General features: G+C 49.3%; 1 protein-coding gene across 1 annotated transcript in view; it reads left to right on the top strand.

Moving 5' to 3' along the window:
* Positions 1 to 18,700, top strand: part of SH3BP5 (SH3 domain binding protein 5) — a 55,558-nt gene that overhangs the window by 18,021 nt on the left and 18,837 nt on the right. The gene's annotated exons all lie outside the window — the stretch shown is intronic.

Below are 18,700 nucleotides of genomic sequence, written 5' to 3'. Positions count from 1 at the left end.
TGCGCAATGGTCGCGGGACCGATGACACGGCTTTTCTCCCTCTGTACCCTCTCCGGCTGCTTGTAAATATCACCCACGCGCAAGTAAGCTCTGAAAGGACTTGCTCTGTTCTCTTTCCCCATCCCTACTAATAATAATAATGATCTGTCAGATCCTTCCCCAAACCTATCTGCGTTTCTGTGATTCCCAGCAGTTGCAATTGCGTCAGAACACAACTAATTATTGGTCTCGGGATTTCCATCTCTTTGTTCTGATTTTTTAAAATCCCGGATGCTCAAAAGCTCAAATTGTAAATCGATTTTAAAAAAAGCATGTGGGTGTGTTGTAATTTGAAGGCGTTTGGGCATTGCTTACTCACGGGCTTTGGGGGTTGTTATGGGAACTGATGGCAAGCTGAAATATGGAGGAGTTTCTCTCTCGCACCTTCTCTTTCTGCAGTTTTGAACCAAAAAGGAGAACAGAAAATTCTGATGGCATTGCTTGAAAGTGACTGTTTGTGGGTTAGGGTGTGAAAACAGTTGTGACTGGACTTGGCTGTGTGGCCGCTTAGTGTTCATCATATTGTGATGAGATGACTGTTTTTAAATATGACAATAGTGACTGAGATGGCTTTCTTTTTTTTTACCATACCCCCCTTGATCCAGTTGTGATTTAATGACCTGCAGGCAGTATGGCTAGACTCAATGGTGCATTGCATGGAACAATGATATTCAGTGGTGCAATTGTAGTTAATGCCGTCGGTTTGTTCTCCTGTAATGATTAGGAAACAACCACTCCATCCTCAGGCCTTTCATTTTTGTGAGACATGGGGCCAGCTCTCATGACCCCACATTCTGGAATTATTTGCAATGTGTGCTCATTTCTCTTAGGAGCTGCGAGTGATGAAGCAGTCAGGTGGCTGCGTCAGAATGGAATCTAAGCCTTGATTATTAGTACTGTAATGGGAAGGTGAGTTGGGATCTGGGCTTGTAGTGGTGAGCAGTCTGAGACACGGCGAAATTGGGTGGGAGCCCCTCAAAGTCATCTTGTTACCAGCTTATAAATCGCTTTTCATGCTTGTTTGTGGCCCTAGTTTAAAGGATCAGCGTCTGGAAAGTCATTAGGCTCGTTGCCAACCCAAACATAAAGGTAAAGGGACCCCTGACAGTTGGGTCCAGTCACGGACAACTTTGGGGTTGCGGCGCTCATCTTGCTTCACTGGCCGAGGGAGCCGGCGTACAGCTTCCGGGTCATGTGGCCAGCATGACTAAGCCGCTTCTGGTGAACCAGAGCAGTGCAAGGAACGCCGGTTTCGAACTGCTAGGTTGGCAGGAGCTGGGACCGAGCAACGGGAGCTCACCCTGTTGCGGGAATTCGAACTGCCGACCTTCCGATTGGCAAGCCCAAGAGGCTCAGTGGTTTAGAACAGTGTTTCCCAACCTTGTGCCTCCAGCTGTTTTGGGACTACAACTCCCATCATCCCTAGCTAGCAAGACCAGTGGTCAGGAATGATGGGAATTGTAGTCCGAAAACAGCTGGAGGCACAAGGTTGGGAAACACTGGTTTAGAACACAGCACATTGTTCCATGTCTCTCTCTCTCTCTCACACACACACACACACACACTCTCTTTGACTTCGTTACACTTTTTGGATGTTATGTGACTGCGTGGAGAAGGGTATGGAGCAGAATCGTACACAATTAAAATTACAAGCAAGGAGATTCTGACTAGACACCAGGAAGAACTTTCTGACAGTAAGAGCTGTTTGACAGTGGAACTGTCTCCCTCGGGAAGTTGTGGGTTCCCTAGCTTGAAGGCTTCTAAGCAGAGGTTGGATGACCATCTGTCCACGGATGCTTCAGCTGAGATTCCTGCATTCCAGGGGATTGGACTAGATGGTCCTTGGGGAATCCCTACAATTCTATGATTCTAAGTGTAGAAATTGAAATTGTTCTATGATTCTACATCCAACACTCGTGTTCATAAGAAGCCCCTCCCCACACATAGATAGCTGAACACAACAGAACATCTGTTGGGTGTCCTGAAAAACCAGAAATTCTGATTACATTCAAAAGTGATTCCAGCTCTGATTTTAAAAACTTTTCTTAACAAAAAACCCACATGTTAAAAGCAGATCCGGTCTAAAGTTACATCCACACCATGCATTTAAAGCAGGTGGCTCGCCCATAATCCTGGGAACTCTGTAGTGTGTTAAGAGTGCTGGGAATTGTAGGTTTGCAAGGGGTAAACTACAGTTCCCAGGATTCCTTTGGAGGAAGTCATTTGCTTTAAACATATGGTGTGAATGTGTCCTAAGTCAGTCAATCGTTTGAATCACCAGTGCCATCTTCAGAGCCATTACAATTTCACTTTTTGCTTTTTTGGGACTTGTGGTAAATTAAGCGACTACAGATTTGCCCCATCTTGCAAAAATGCTTCTTGGCAAGAGCTCCAAGGAAGAATGAGTTTCGGGAACAAAAATTCTATGTCTGTGAAAATGGGGCAGAGTTGGATTTATGTTTGGCTGGCCGCCATGGACTTGGTGACAAGCGAAAGAGCTGGCACAGTTCAGCACAATAACTGGCTGGCCTCTTCTGCTGGCGCAGTCGTGCTTGGTAATCGTTGGTAATTTGAGGATGAAGTTTCTTTCTTTGTCCAGAAGAGAGAATCTTAGAGATTGAAAATATTTCTGTGTTTCTATAGGAAGATCAACATCCACTGGAAGGTGGTGTAGCAAAGCGGCTCTGCTGTGAAGTACATATAATGGTTGAAAATGTTTAATAATAATAATAATAATAATATAATAACACTATAAGCGCAACTTCTTGCATTGTTGCGCGCGCACACACACACATGCACACTGTAATTTTCCATGTATAAGATGCCCCCTATTTTTTTTAACCCAAAATTAAGAAATTATGTTGTTTAACTTCTGGGGTGGGGTGGGTGGGGGAGGTCACTTCCGCCAATCGCTCACCCGCCTGCCCGCCACTGCTGATCGCTTGCCACAGCCACTGCCGATCGTACACCTCGCTGCAGCCGCCACCAACAGCCCACTTGCTGTAGCCGCCAATCGCCTGCCCGCCTCGCCACAGCTGCCAATTACCACAGACAATTGCCAGCAGGCCTTGCCGCAGCCGCCAATCACACACCCAATCGCTACTGCCAATCTCCTGCTTGCTGCTGCCATTGATCGCATGCCCCCCCTGCATTCACTATACTTGTATAAGACGACACTCAATTTTTGCCTCTTTTTTTTAAAGCAAAAAAGCATCGTCTTATACACTGAAAAATACGGTATATATTAAATTCGAGAGGTGTCTCTGCAACTATTGCCAATGTGAGAGAGAACCAGGCTTGTTTCTTCAATCCCTTGCTGCTGCTGCTTCTTCTTCTAACGTCGTCTGTGATGCAGAGCCCCCTGGAAGCTTGCAGTGCAGGTCTTGACCCTTTCGCTCCCATGACCTTGTGTGATTTATTAGCCCTGTAGGGCCTGCACTTCATTGCGACCTTTCCCCTCCGAGATTACTTCATTTTCGTTGAGAAACATCATTAAATCTCGGGTGCCCTCCTGCTTTCACCCTCTTGAGTAAGCTGTGGGAGCGTGACATCAAACTTGCACAAGAGAGCTCGCTTTGATACCGGGTATCTGCTGCAAAGGGGCATTGTGATGATTCAGTAATAGATATATATAATGAAGAAGGAACAGAAAGTTAGGAGCAAGCCTGTCAGTTAGTTCAATTAGTTGGAGAAATTTCAGCTCACATTGCTAATTAATTAACTAAAACTAGTTGATTGACCTATGGACTAAAGGGCAGATTAAAAGCAAACTTGGGAGAGGCCGGGGCTTGAACCTGGGACTTTGCACATGGAAGGCGTGTTCTCTACTACTTGAGCCACAGTTAATAAAGTTCTAGATTGATTCGCATGGAAGTGTAGGCTGGATGTCACTTCAACTGACAGGATAGACTCATGTGGAGGATGCAGGCATGAGACAAAACCAGGCCCTTTGCCTTGTTTTTGAAACCATATCCGCCTGGGGAGACTGTTTGGGTGACTGGGTTTAATTGGATTTATGTGCAGTGTTGAATTCTAGGAAGAATGGAAGCATGACCTGCTTTTAAAAAGCTGCAGGAGGAAGCGAAAGGATTTCCTGTCCCCAAACTCTGGAATTTAGCAACCAGAGAAGTGGCGTTGCTTTTCTAAGGCAGGATGTCGTCCTCGGTTTGGTAACGGAAATATTTCACACCAGCCACTGGAGTGATTTGTAAAGTTGCCAAAGCGTGGGTATGATTTTTTATTTTTTTTATTTCAGCCTCTTGCAGGTTTGCTATCGCAGGCTGTGAGCTGTTCTGCATAAGCCGCTCGCTGCTAGGGATGAAAATGATCACACTGTTGCTCTCTGGCTGTTAAAGAAACCACACTGCCCTAAACAGGCTTTTGCCCAAGGTAAACAGTGTTTCTGTGCGCTGCTCTGGTTTCGCCAGAAGCGGCTTAGTCATGCTGGCCACATGACCTGGAAAAACTGTCTGTGGACAAACATCGGCTCCCTCGGCCAGTAAACCGAGATGAGTCCGCAACCCCAGAGAAGTTCGCGACTGGACTTAACTGTCAGCGGTCCTTTATCTTTACCTTTTTAAACAGGTTTACAGTGGTACCTTGGTTTACAGCCATAATCCATTCCGGAGGTCCGGTTGTAAACCAAAACGGGTTGTAACCCAAGGCGCGCTTTTGCCAATGGGGCCTCAAAAAAAGAAAAGGAAAAAAAGGGTTGTAATCCAAAAAAAGGGACATGCATTTCCGGTTTGACATGGTTGTAATCCAAAATGGTGGTAATCCAAAACGGTTGCAAACCAAGGTACCACTGTACTTTGAAGTAAGGGCCACAGTTTGACTTCCTGGGACTTCCTGGGATGCAGGTGGCGCTGTGGGTTAAACCACAGAGCCTAGGGCTTGCTGATCAGAAGGTTGGCGGTTTGAATCCCTGTGACGGGGTGAGCTCCTGTTGCTCGGACCCAGCTCCTGCCAACCTAGCAGTTCGAAAGCACGTCAAAGTGCAAGTAGATAAATAGGTACCGCTACAACGGGAAGGTAAACAGCGTTTCCGTGTGCTGCTCTGGTTCGCCAGAAGCGGCTTAGTCATGCTGGCCACATGACCTGGAAGCTGTACGCCGGGCTCCCTCGGCCAATAGAGCGAGATGAGCGCCACAACCCCAGAGTCGGTCATGACTGGACCTAATGGTCAGGGGTCCCTTTCTTTACCTTTACCTTTGACTTCCTGGCAAGCAGATTGCAACATGTGGGAACTGTTCTGCACATGTTTGCTGCACAAAATAACTTTGAAATTTCCATGAGTTTTAGAGGCAGCATAGATCTCTGGATCTACAGTATGGGGTTTGGAACAGCCATGTAAATTGCACACGCAGACCCTCCAAGTGTCCCTATTTTCCAGGGACAGTCTCAGAATTATGAAAGCCACCCTGGCATCTGATTTGATCCCGGAATGTCCTTAATTCCTTCACCAGTGCCGCCACTGAGCTCAGCTCTGCATCTAATCTTGTCCCTTTCTAAAATTTATTTATCTGTGCGTGTTTTTCTTTTTGTAAATCTGGTTAACTGATGTGACATTTTTTGCATCTGCTAAACAACTCGTCATTCCCTTGGATATAAATGACGTTTATTGAATGCCAAATGTTACTGTGAAATTGACTTATGTTAAATGACATCTACCAACCTGTGCAAATTTACCTGCATCCTGTGTATTTCAGTGGAATTTACTTCCAAAAACATGCATTTAGGAGAGTTGATAAACTGTGAAGGAGGAAATCCACGGCTCTAATTTTACTTTTACCCTGAGCCTCATTTAATGTACAAATAGGTATCTCTTCTCCCTGCCTCAGTGCTCTCCATCCGCAATAAGGGGATGGCAATACAGGCTATTTTACAGGGCTGTTGTAAAGAGTTCTGTACTGAGAGCATTAGCTAAGTAAAATGCTCTCATGCTGTGTCAATGCTAAATTTAACTACAAATAACATTGACGGTGATGGTTAAAAAGCTAACTGAAGATACAATCCCAAATGCATCACATTTGAATATAAATGTATTACTGGGGTTCTTATTGAACCGAAGTTCAATAATATTGGAGTGTTAACAAAAGTACTAAATGTTTTGGAACTAGAATGCTATGATGGGGGTGAAAAATGTGTCGTCCATTGAAAACACAGGGCATCTGGCAAATAGACATTCAATAATGAGTAGCAGGTTGGGCTGAATGGCTAAGGAAGGTTTTGATTACTGATCTGGCATCTATTAACTCTGAGCATCTGGCTTCTCTTTCTGCCATTATTCAGCCAAGCAAAATTACAGATCCCAATAAAAAGTGCAGCAGTTAGTTTCTTTTAACAAAAGTCTTTAAAAAAAATACACATTTGTTGTTAATCTGCGATATTCACCTTTAGGCATTTCTGTAAATAAATAAAAGAAGAAGAAGGGGGGAGCTGTGCTTAACTGCATCTAATTCTACAGCTGTAAGGTTGCCTACCTGCCCTCCTATTGTATGAAGATAAGTTTGGGATTCTTTCATCCATAAGCTAGGATTGCAGGCCATGTGTAATGGAAATGACCACATGGCACAACTTGTGCATAAGAATGTGGGCTGCTAGACATTCAGACGTAGCTGTCAACTTATGGATTGGAAAATAAGGGATCAGCAGCCTCACCCAGCGGCGCGGCACCGGAAATCGGTTCTGCGCATGTCCAGACATGCACAGAAGCAACTTCCGGTGCTGGGCTGCCCATGTCTGCATGTCTAGGCACTGGAAATCGCTTCTGCGTATGTCTGGACATGCGCAAAAGCAATTTCCGGTGCCCAGACATGAGCAGAGCGGCACCAGAAATCGGTTCTGCACATGCCCGGGCATGCGCAGAGGCGATTTCCAGCAGCACTCAGCAAGTGAGTGAGCAGCCAGCTGCCGAGCGAGGCGTTTTACTGGGTGGCGATTGGCTGCTCGCTCGAGGGGGGGGGGGCGAGTGGAGCCTCCCTGGCCAGCAGGGAGGGAGAGGAGCTGCTTTGAAATCCGGGAAATTTACGGGGTATCTACAATCCGGGATAGAAGCGGGAAATGGATTGAAATAAGGGGGTTTCCGGCAAAAAACGGGAGGGTTGACAGCTATGCATTCAGAATGGATCTGGGTAACATAAGAAACCTTTTTTTTTTAGTTCTGGTCCCCAGGATACGGTAACTTTCATTTTGACCCTGTGTCCAAGATAGGGCTGGGCAATTATCTGGTTTTCAACGTCACAATATATCATCAGCTAAACATTGTGATATATAATGATTTATCACAATGTCTGAAATACAGATGGAACTATGTAGAGGCGAATGGGAGGGCTGGGTGATTTGAAATAAGGATAGAGTTGGTTTTCAGTTTTGTGATGCATCACCAGCTAAACATTGCTAGCTTCACTTTTTTTCCTGCGCCATGAATTTTGCACAGTGCGAGCCCACACACACATCATGATTCACAATATAGTGCCAGGTCAAAAACTATGAAACCAATATCGCAATATGGTCTGGAAACCGCTACATTGCCCAGCCCATAGTCCAATAATCTAGTTATATAACGGTCTGATTCATGGGCCCTGAATTCTGTTCCCCATATCCCTCTCCCTCTATTGCAAGTGTGGTTTCTCATTCATCTTTGAAGAGCCTGCCTTTCCCCCCATGTTTGTGATTGGATCTCCAAATGTGAATGTTTCATAAGTGGAATCAGGGCTTTTTTTTCAACTGGAACATTCCGGAACTCCATTGGTGGGTGCCATTGCCATTATAAGAGGAGGCGTTCCTGGTGAGTTCCAACACCTCTTTTTCTAGAAAAATAGCCAGGGTGGACCTTTAAGCCTGACACAGTCTCTGTGCATCTGCCAGTAATGTGAAGCACGTAACATATTCCCGCTTTTTTTGCAGTGTGTGTGTGTTGAGAGAGTAAAAGCGCTGTAAAGATAATTTAACACAAATATTTCTTTTTTGTGCGCGGGGGAGAGTCCAAATGCCTATTTCTGCAGATGGGGGTCATGTTGATAAGGCAGAGCTTTTGCCACAGAAATGATTAATGTGCGCTATGTTGTCTGCTGGAACTTAAAATATTCCTTCCTGGCCTGCGGCTTTAAAGCGGATAGCCTTTGCCTGCTGTCAGTTGTGATAAGGCTTGCATAAGTAACCTATGAACTCTTGTTTGTGGGAAAGGCTGTCTTGGGCAATTTCAGCTCTGGCGTGGCTGTTCGGTTTGGATAAGTTAGGCTTCCGCTATTCTGTTGTGACAGAGTGGCTTTAACTTTTTTTTAAAAAAAAATATCAAAATGCGCTTTAAGTGTTTTGAGATGAATAATATTATATCGCGTTTTCCAAAAGACACATTTCTTCTGCGGCTTTTAGGATACTTTGCATGTAAAGGGAGATCGTAATTTATGTGACAGTTGCATTTCCAATGCTTGCGTATGAAGGCAAAACCGCGCAGTCGGAACAATCCCTGGATCCGTCCCCTCTTGTAAGATCGGGGCCACCTTAGAGCTTGTGGGATCTCTTGGCGGCCCTGCGAGATCTTGCAAGAGTCTCTATAGCAGTGTTTCCCAAACTTTTTTTTCCACCCGTGGCCCCCTTCTGACCTTGTTTCCTTCCTGTGCTCCCCATGGGTGCAGCCGGGGGGGGGGGGGAGCTGCCACCCAACCTCTGCTTAGACACTCTCCAAGGAATGGAGAGTTCAGAACCTCCCAAGGGAAATCCATCTTCCATGTATTATAAAAATTAAACACTTCATTACTTCATTAACCCCAGTTATTTGACACAGAGGGGCAAACCTACAGATACGGCCCAAAAGGCACACAGGGAGTTCTGTTTATGTGGGAGAATTTTAAAAAAGCAAGCGGTCCTCGCTGACCTGCTGCAAAAAGATCTCGTCATTCAGAGGAGCCCTGGCTGCCTAGATAAAACACTATACAGTGGTACCTCGGTTTACAAACACAATTGGTTCCGGAAGTCTGTACTTAACCTGAAGCGTACTTAACCTGAAGCGAACTTTCCCATTGAAAGTAATGGAAAGTGGATAAATCCATTCCAGACTGGTCCGCGGAGTACTTAAACTGAAAGTACTCAAACCGAGGTGTGCTTAAACCGAGGTATGACTGTAGTGCCCCCCCCCTTACCTGGGAGTTGTTGTTGTTTAGTTGTTTAGTCGTGTCCGACTCTTTGTGACCCCATGGACCAGAGCACGCCAGACACTCCTGTCTTCCACTGCCTCCCGCAGTTTGGTCAAACTCATGTTGGTTGCTTCGAGAACACTGTCCAGCCAACTCGTCCTCTGTCGTCCCCTTCTCCTTGTGCCCGAGATCTTTCCCAACATCAGGGTCTTTTCCAGGGAGTCTTCTCTTCTCATAAGGTGGCCAAAATATTGGAGCCTCAGCTTCACAATCTGTCCTTACCTGGGCGTAAGGCCCACTGAACTCATTGCGACTTTCTTCTGAGTAGACACTTAGTTATTTACTAGGTGCAAGTCAGCAGCACCAGACGACCCCGCTCGGCTAGGCTCTGGGGTGGATTTCACCCCATGTCTTGCAGAGCCTGGCTGATGCTGCTGACGGGCAGAGCGCCCCTTGGCAACATCTGAAGGCCCTGATCCACTAGGCGCTGGGGTGGATTGCAGCCTGCACCGTGCAGAGTCAGGCCCAGGCTGCCACCGGGCCCAGCACTGGCAGTAGCAACAAGCAGCTCCGGCTCGCCCAGCCCTACCCATTGCCACCCCACCACCCCACTTAACTGACCTGGAGGGGGGTTGTTTCTGGCTCGCTGGCTCTACTGGTCAAAATGGGAGCCTCGGTGATCGGCCTCTCCCGCCGGGAACAAACCAGTACTGCTCCAGGAAAATGCATTTCACAAAAAGGAACACTAGTTCCTTGTGTGTAACCGCCTTAACCGCTTGTGATTGGCCAAGCAGATAGCCAGCCACTCAGGGTTTTTAAAAGTTTTTTTTTCTTCTCACTTCCCTCTGTGGCCCCCTAGCCTTGTGGTGTGAACCCCCATTTACACAATTTTCACCTGTGGCCCCCTTGGAATATCCTGGGGGCCCCCATATGGCCCCCAGTTGGGAAACACTGCTCTAGAGCAGGCACCCCCAAACTGCGGCCCTCCAGATGTTTTGGCCTACAATTCCCATCATCCCTGACCACTGGTAAGCAAGGGTCTCCTGCCCCCTTTTCTGTTTATAGAAGACCTGGACAAACAGGCCAAACCCTACGCCAAAGGATAAATGGACATAAATCTGACATCAGGAACCACAAGACAGAGAAACCAGTAGCAGAACACTTCAATCTCCCAGGACATTCTATACAAGTTCTCAAAGCAGCTGTTTTATTACAGAAAAATTTCAGGAACAGACTGGAAAGAGAAGTTGCTGAATTGGAACTCATTAGCAAGCTTAAAACCATGGAGCCACCTGGGATGAACAAAGACATTGGATTCTTATCTCATTATGCATGATCAAGCTTTCTTTAGCGCCTCAGCCCTTGCTTTTCCCCCGCAGGACCAATTGCAGTCATCAGCAGTCGTTAACAGCCATCTACCCACTCCCATCAGCCCATCACCCATCACCCATTCCCACCCACACCCACCACCCTCTGTATATACATAAGGGCCTGACTCTTCTGTTTCAAATGTATCTGAAGAAGTGTGCATGCACACGAAAGCTCATACCAAAATAAAAACTTAGTTGGTCTTTAAGGTGCTACTGAAGGATTTTTTTTATTTTGCTTCGAGTCAGACCAACACGGCTACCTACCTGTAACTAGAACCATAGACTGAGATATGGTTAAGGCTCTCTGAATTCTGATTTACTGACTTACTTCTCTTGGCTTCCTTTGTCACTTAGATGTTGAAATAGTTTCTGCGGAAGTGCCACAAAGATTTCTTGGGAAGATGCTGGTTTGACAGTTCTCAATGCTAGCTATGAGGATGATGGAAGGAAGGAAGGAAGGAGCTTGCTACTTTTTTGGGGAGGGGGGGCATGGCTTGTATTTTGCATCCTGGTACAATGAACGAACTGTATCTTGCTTGAACCATAATAGAGAGAGGGAGAGAAAGGCTTCTTATAAAGTCATCCTTTGTTGGGCTGTTGCTTGTGGTCTTTGTGTGTGCGAATAATGGAAGTTCTCTTTGTCATTTCAAGTGATTTCCACACACATAGGCACACACACACATACACACACCCGGAAATGTTTTAGGGTCACATTTCTAGTTGTTTATCTTTGAGAAAAAGGTGGCAGGAGAAAGGAAAGCAGGTTTCCGCATGTTGACCACCCACACTAGAATGGCATTGGCTTCAAAGTCTTCCGTATGATTCTGCTGTTAGTAGACTTGAAAATGACCTTGATTGTTCTGTGCCAAAGCACAAACTGTGGGGTCATTTTCAATTTATGAAAATGATTTCAGAAATCATTTTACGCTGTTATCCAGTAGAACTCTTGAGTCCTTTGGCGTGTGTCCCAGTCATGCTTTCCCGGGGTCCGACCAGTGTCAGAAACTTGGATGGAAAAGCTAGGAGCCAAATGGTTTCTGGGACTTGGGTTGTGGGTGCCAAAACAGAATGTCTAGTCGCCCCTGTGGGGCGCTCAACAACACTTTTTTATTTATTATTTTGATAAGCATGAATTAATACGCAATTAACATAAGCGACACATTGTTAACATCACGTTTTTAGCAGAAATTGTTAATACACGTTTAATTTGATGTTTACAATAAAAATATCGGTACCATACTTCATTTTTCAAAGCACTCTACTCTTTATTGTTAAACTCCTTAACATATTGTCTATCCTGAACGTATACTTCACGGCTTCAAAGCACAAACATTTCAGTAATCCTTGAGTATCAGCCAGGCGGGAGAAAATGGTGCCCAGACTTTTTGAGGTACTCGCAAATGGAGAATCTTTTGGCACAAAATGCGCCTGGCGCCCTGCTAATTTTGAACCCTGGGTAAGACTCCTCTTTTATTGCTGGGCTCTATATTTGGTAAAGGTCAGGCGTTTTTTAACTGTGACATTAATACCCCACCTTTCCTCCAAGAAGCTCAATGATTTTATTCTTGATTCTCCACCTCCTGCTCTTATAACATTCAAGGTATGTTAGACTGAGACCCCTGAGTGGCCTGAGCTCATTCAGTGAGCTGTGTGGGCAGGAGGGACGCGGCTGACAATGTTCAGCGCCCCTTCTGCGCCCATGGTGGCCCAGCGCCCTGGCGCATTGCGCTACCCAGCCTTGCCTTAGGGCCGGCCCTGATGGTGACATAGCAGTGGGTCCAACTGCCTTGTGAGCAAAAATTGGGGTGGGTGTAAAGGGGGGACGGAGAAAAGGTGGCTGGAAATCTGGAGCCTGGCATACGAAATCTGGGTCTGCCCCCTAACAAGGACCATGCCAGCTGGTGTAATTGTAGCAGCGCTCAGTTATTGTGTGGGTTCTTGCATTTCTGCAAATGGTTGATAATGTGTGTAGATAAGAGAGTAAGAAGATCTTAAAAGGGGGAAATAAGAAGCACCGAATCACTAATGACTGATGAGTGAAGATCCGTGTTTTAAAATAAGGTCTCCTTCGCTCTAACATAGCAACATCTAACATCGCTCCTTCGTAACATAGCAACAGGGCTTGGCAATGTAAGTGAGCTCATGGCCTTGACAAACTCCAGCATAATGTGTTTTCTTCTGACAGTCCGGCCAGGAGGTGTTAATTATTTTCCTAGTTAGTATCTGTGAGGGACGAGGGATACAGGGAAGTCCCTCCCATCTTAAGTTCCAGCCCATCCCCAAGCGCGGGAGAGAGTAAGGAGAGCTCTGCCTCCAGCGGAGAGTCAGGAAGTGGTGTCCGAGGCTCAGGCAAGGTTGTGGAGCCCAGGCCGCAGGTGGGACAGGAAGTTGGACGCACAGGGGGGAGGCCAATTCCCCCAACTCCCGAATTGCGACGTAGGGGGAAGAGGTTGGGTCTGCCAAAGCTGTGGTGCTGGAAGAAAACGCGCCAATCGCCATTCGGGAGTTCAGACACCTCACCTTAAGGATGCATTTTTACTGCTCTGAACACTGTAAATAATCAGCACTTAATAAAAACCTTAAAAGACCATGCTGGAGTCGTTACTCTAGAGTAGCCATACCAGGCCCTCTGACAGCAACTCCCGAATCTTTTTTTGGCTACTTTGGAGTGCAGCGATGAGCGCTCAAGAGGCTGAGCATTGGAGGCTGGAGGCCGAAGCAGCGAAGCAGGAGCTGCAGAACCTCACAGCGCACGCACAGCAGCAATTGCATGCCGCTCAGGAGGAAGCGCGAGGGGCGCAGGAGGAGCTGAACAAGCTGGTGGACCAGGTGAGGACAAAAGAGGAGACTGAGAAACAGCTAAGGGTGATGGTTTTGGACCTACAGAAGAAGTTGGAAGAGGAGAAAGCCGCTAGAGGTGGGGGGGTGCCCCAGCCGCAGCTAGTCCAAGTGAGAAGGGGACAGAGCCTAGTCACCAAGTTTAGCGGCGACCCTAGGGAGTACCTAGGATTCGAGACAGAAATAAATTATGCGCTGGAATTGCATGCAGCAGAATTCCCAGATGACGCGCACAGAGTCTCCTTTATCATAGAGCATTTGACGGGGGCCGCCCGAGAATGGGTAAGACCGCTCATCGCGCAAAAAAATCCTTGCATGAAGAACGCAAAATTATTTCTAGAAGCTTTAAAAATAATGTACGCTAGTGACAGTGAAATGGAGGCCACTAAAGAGGAGCTTCATAACTTAACACAAGGAAAATCGACAGTTAGGGACTACTGGGCGAGATTCACCATGCTGGTGCACAAACTGGGGTGGGATCTGCAAAGTGAGCCAGTGAAATCAGCCTTCTACATGGGTTTGCACGCAGACGTTAAGGATGAGCTGGCAAGAGGTCCCAAACCGCGAACTATGGATGAGTTAAGCAAAGCGGCGCTAGCGGTGGGGGTGAGACAGGAATCCAGATGGAATGACAAACAAGCGACGCGCGCAGCAAAACCCTGGTTCCCACGCTCCCAGGACAGACCACATCACCAAACCCCACCCCAGGGCCCGCCCCCACACCCGCCCAGGCCAAGCCCAGAGCCGGAACCGATGGAGATCGGAGGAGCGCGCGCGCGGGCTTTTCAAACCCCGGCGGCGCCAAGACGCAAGGAGGGAAGAGGCGGGAATTGCTTTCTCTGCAACTCCCCCCGGCATCGCGTCAGAGACTGCCCTCATCGCAGAGAGTGGCAAGGAAAGGCGGGAACGGTTGTACCTTCCCCAGCTGACGCAGCACCACAGCAGGGAAACGAGACAGCCTGGCTGCAGGAGACAAGGGGGAGCGGCCAGGCACAGTCAGCAGACAACAGCCCCCGCCCGCCCACCCGCACAGAGAGGAGCACAGCCAGCCCACCCCTCCCAGAGCAGGAGTGGTTCTAGAAGTCACGCTCACGCTCCCAAATGGCTATCCCCTGACAGTCCTCGCCTTAATTGACAGTGGTGCCTCAGCCAACTTCTTCTCGAGAAACTTTGCGGAAGAGCACCAGATCCAACTTCTGCAGCTGGATTTTCCCCTGCACGTGGCCACCATTGACGGCAGAGAGCTGCTGGGAGGGGCCATCACGCATCAACCCCCCCCCCATGAGAATGACGGTGGGAAGGCACTCAGAGACACTGGCTTTCAACGTCACAACCATCTCAGACCCCCCCATCGTCTTGGGCATGAGCTGGCTGACGCGCCACGACCCCTCCATAAGTTGGCACCAGAGATGCATCACTTTTGGATCGGACTTTTGTCTGGAACATTGCATGCAGCACCAACCAGGGGAGGGGCCTCCGATAGCCACGGTGGCCACCATGCACGTCAAGGGGGGTGAGGCAATACCCAAGCCGTACTGGGACCTGCAGGAGGTCTTCAGCGAAGCGGAGTCCGACCACCTACCCCCACACAGGCCTTTTGACTGCCAGATCAACCTGGTGCCAGGGGCAACTATACCCCCAGCCAAGCTGTACGCCATGTCAGATCAGGAACTGGAGGATCTGCGCGCTTTCATCGACAAGAACCTCAAGCGGGGGTTCATCAGAGAAAGCAAGGCAGCAGGGGGCAGCCCGGTCTTCTGGGTGGACAAGAAAGACACGCAACAGCGCCGTCTGGTGGTGGATTTTAGACGGCTGAATTCGGTGACAGAGCCAGTGGCTTTCCCCATGCCCAGAGTGGATGATCTCCTGACAGCGGCACGCAGGGGCAAGATCTTCACCAAGCTCGACCTAAGAGGGGCGTACAACTTGATTAGGATCCGGGAGGGTGATGAATGGAAAACCACGATGTTCACGCCTCTGGGCTCTTTTGAATATCTGGTGATGCCCTTCGGGTTGCAAGGGGGCTCCGCATGCTTCCAGGCCTTCATGCACCACGTCCTGGGGTCCCTCCTCTTCAAGAACTGCTTGGTCTTTCTGGATGACATCCTTATCTACTCCAATGACCCAGTGCAGCATGTGAAGGATGTCAGGGAGGTGTTGCAGCGCCTGAAGGACAACCACCTGTATGTGAAGCTGGAGAAGTGCAAGTTTCACACCAAAGAAGTGGACTTCCTAGGCTACAAGCTGTCAGACAAGGGGCTGGCGATGGACAAGGACAAGGTGCAGGCCATCCTGGACTGGCACAGCCCCAGGACGCGCAAAGATGCCCAACGCCTACTAGGCTTCGCGAACTTCTACAGGAAGTTCATCAAGAACTTCTCTCGCGTCACGGCTCCTATCACCGACTGCCTGAGAGGCAAGCAGAAGTTCCGGTGGACACCAGAGGCGCAAGCAGCGTTCGAAAGCCTCAAGAGGGTATTCGCTTCAGATCAGCACCTGTTCCACGTGGTGCAGGATGCGCCCCTACGCCTGGAGACAGATGCTTCGGACAAGGCTCTGGGAGCGATTCTGTTGCAACTGGACGCCAACAGAGAGTGGAGACCCTGTGCCTTCTTCTCCAGGAAGCTGACCCAGCCGGAACGCAACTACACAGTGTTTGACAGGGAACTTCTCGCGATCCACGCTGCGTTCCAGCACTGGCGACACTTCCTGGTGGGCGCCAAGCACCCCATCCAGGTGTGCACAGACCACAAGAACCTGGAGTTCTGGAGAACTGCCAGGGTGCTCAACCAGCGGCAGATACGGTGGGCAGAGTTCTTCTCGAACTTCAACTTCTCCATCCACTACATCCCGGGAGAGCAGAATGTCAGGGCGGATGCCCTCTCCCGCAAGCCAGAGTACATGGAGGAGGAGTTGCCACCGGCACCCAGGCATATTTTCCCCCCATCAGCATGGTCCTGCGGAGCAGCAGTGGTGAGCGAGGCAGAACTCACAGCACTGACAGCAGCTGATGAATTTGCCACCCGCATCTTCAGAGAACTGAGAGGGGGGGGGAGCAGGCCAAAGACTTTGAGGAAAGGAGGGGTTTGCTTTTTTACAAGGGAGCCCTGTACCTGCCAACCAAACAGCTGAGAGGTAAGGCCCTCAAGCAGATGCACGACAACCCAACGGCGGGTCATTTTGGAAGGGACAAAACCACTCACCTAGTCATGAGACACTTCTGGTGGCCAGGGGTGCGGGAGGATGTTCGGGATTATGTAAGGGGATGTGACACCTGCCAGCGAGCAAAGGTGGTCAGAGCGCCACCAGCTGGTTTGCTGGAGCCCTTAGCCACACCGCACAGGCCGTGGGAAGTAGTGTCCATGGACTTCATCACAGACCTGCCGTCGTCCAGGGGCAAGACCGCAGTATTGGTGGTGGTGGACCTCATGTCCAAAATGTGCCATTTTATACCGTGTGCCAGGGCGGTCTCGGCAGAAGAGACGGCCAAACTGTTTGTTGACCACGTATTCAGACTGCATGGATTGCCTTTAAGGGTTATTTCGGATCGTGGCCGCCAATTTGTTTCCAGGTTCTGGCGGCGGCTCATGAACCTCCTGCAGGTGGAGGTCAGCTTGTCGACGGCTAGGCACCCGCAAACCAATGGACAGGCGGAGCGGGTCAACGCCATTCTGCAGCAGTACCTGAGATGTTACGTCAGCCAGAGGCAAACGGACTGGGTGGATCGCCTGCCACTGGCAGAATTTGCCTACAACAATGCGGTGCACGTCTCCACAGGGGTGTCGCCCTTTAAGGCCAACTACGGGCGCGACCTCAGATCTTTCCCGGAGAGGGAGGGGGAGGAGGAGGAAGAGGGCCCACAGGCAGAGGATTGGGCAGAGGACCTGGAGACGGTGCACCAGCAGCTCAGAGAACACTTGGAGAGGGCCAAGGAAGCGTACAAGAAGGGGGCAGATCGCCACAGGCGACCGGGAGAGGTCATCAGGGTGGGGGACAAGGTTTGGTTATCCTCGGAAGGTCTTCCCACCAGGGGGCGATGCAAGAAGTTAGCACCCAGGAGGCTGGGCCCCTTCACGGTCACGCAACAGGTCAACCCGGTAGCCTTCAGGCTAGCACTGCCGGAGGACATGAGAGTGCACCCAGTGTTTCATAGATCGCTGCTGTCGCCGTACAGGGAAAGTACCAGGTTCAGGGACAGCGATCAGCCTCCAGAGGGAGGGGGGGAGACGGGAGACGCCCGACAGCTCAATGAGGCAACTGAGATTTTAGACTCAAGGAGAGGGGTGAGAGGACTGGAGTACCTGATAGCATGGGAGGACACTCCGCCGTCCCACAATGAGTGGATACCGGCCACAGAAGTACCTGAGGAATTTTTAGTGGAAGAGTTCCACGCCCTGTTCCCCCACAGGCCCAAGCCCTGGCACATGGAAAGGGAGGGAGAGGGGGAGGGGCAGGAGGAAGGGATAGCAGGCAGCAGCTCTCCATGGAGATGGGAAGCGGAATTTGAGGACACGGAAGAAGAGGTGTGGGTTTCACCGAGGTCAACGACGTCAGAGGCAGGAGAGGACTGGCAGAACATTTTTACTCCCACCAGCTCTGACGCCACTGACTTCTTGGGATTCCCGTCTTCTCAGGGGGAAGGAGAAAGATCGCAGGATTGGGGGGAAATTTTTACACCCACAGGCTCGGATGCCACAGACTTCTTGGGGTTTCACTCGTCCCCAGCAAGCGGAGAGCCACTAGGAAGGGGGGGAGAGGAGCCTGGGAGGGGGATGGATGTGAGGGACGAGGGATACAGGGAAGTCCCTCCCATCTTAAGTTCCAGCCCATCCCCAAGCGCGGGAGAGAGTAAGGAGAGCTCTGCCTCCAGCGGAGAGTCAGGAAGTGGTGTCCGAGGCTCAGGCAAGGTTGTGGAGCCCAGGCCGCAGGTGGGACAGGAAGTTGGACGCACAGGGGGGAGGCCAATTCCCCCAACTCCCGAATTGCGACGCAAACGTAGGGGGAAGAGGTTGGGTCTGCCAAAGCTGTGGTGCTGGAAGAAAACGCGCCAATCGCCATTCGGGAGTTCAGACACCTCACCTTAAGGATGCATTTTTACTGCTCTGAACACTGTAAATAATCAGCACTTAATAAAAACCTTAAAAGACCATGCTGGAGTCGTTACTCTAGAGTAGCCATACCAGGCCCTCTGACAGTATCTATAGTTTGTAGCATAAAAATGAGTAAGAGCAGAGGAGTCTTCCCCCCAATAATGAAGCAGATTGCAGCAATTAAATTGGGGCATCAAAGTGGGCCTGATAGTTTCTTACAGGTGTG

The sequence above is a fragment of the Zootoca vivipara genome, chromosome 11 (genome assembly GCF_965207765.1).
Source record: "Zootoca vivipara chromosome 11, rZooViv2.hap1.1, whole genome shotgun sequence".
In the NCBI taxonomy this organism is placed as follows: domain Eukaryota; kingdom Metazoa; phylum Chordata; class Lepidosauria; order Squamata; family Lacertidae; genus Zootoca; species Zootoca vivipara.
Note: the sequence above shows the minus strand (reverse complement) of the source record. Positions and strands in the feature narration are given on the sequence as shown.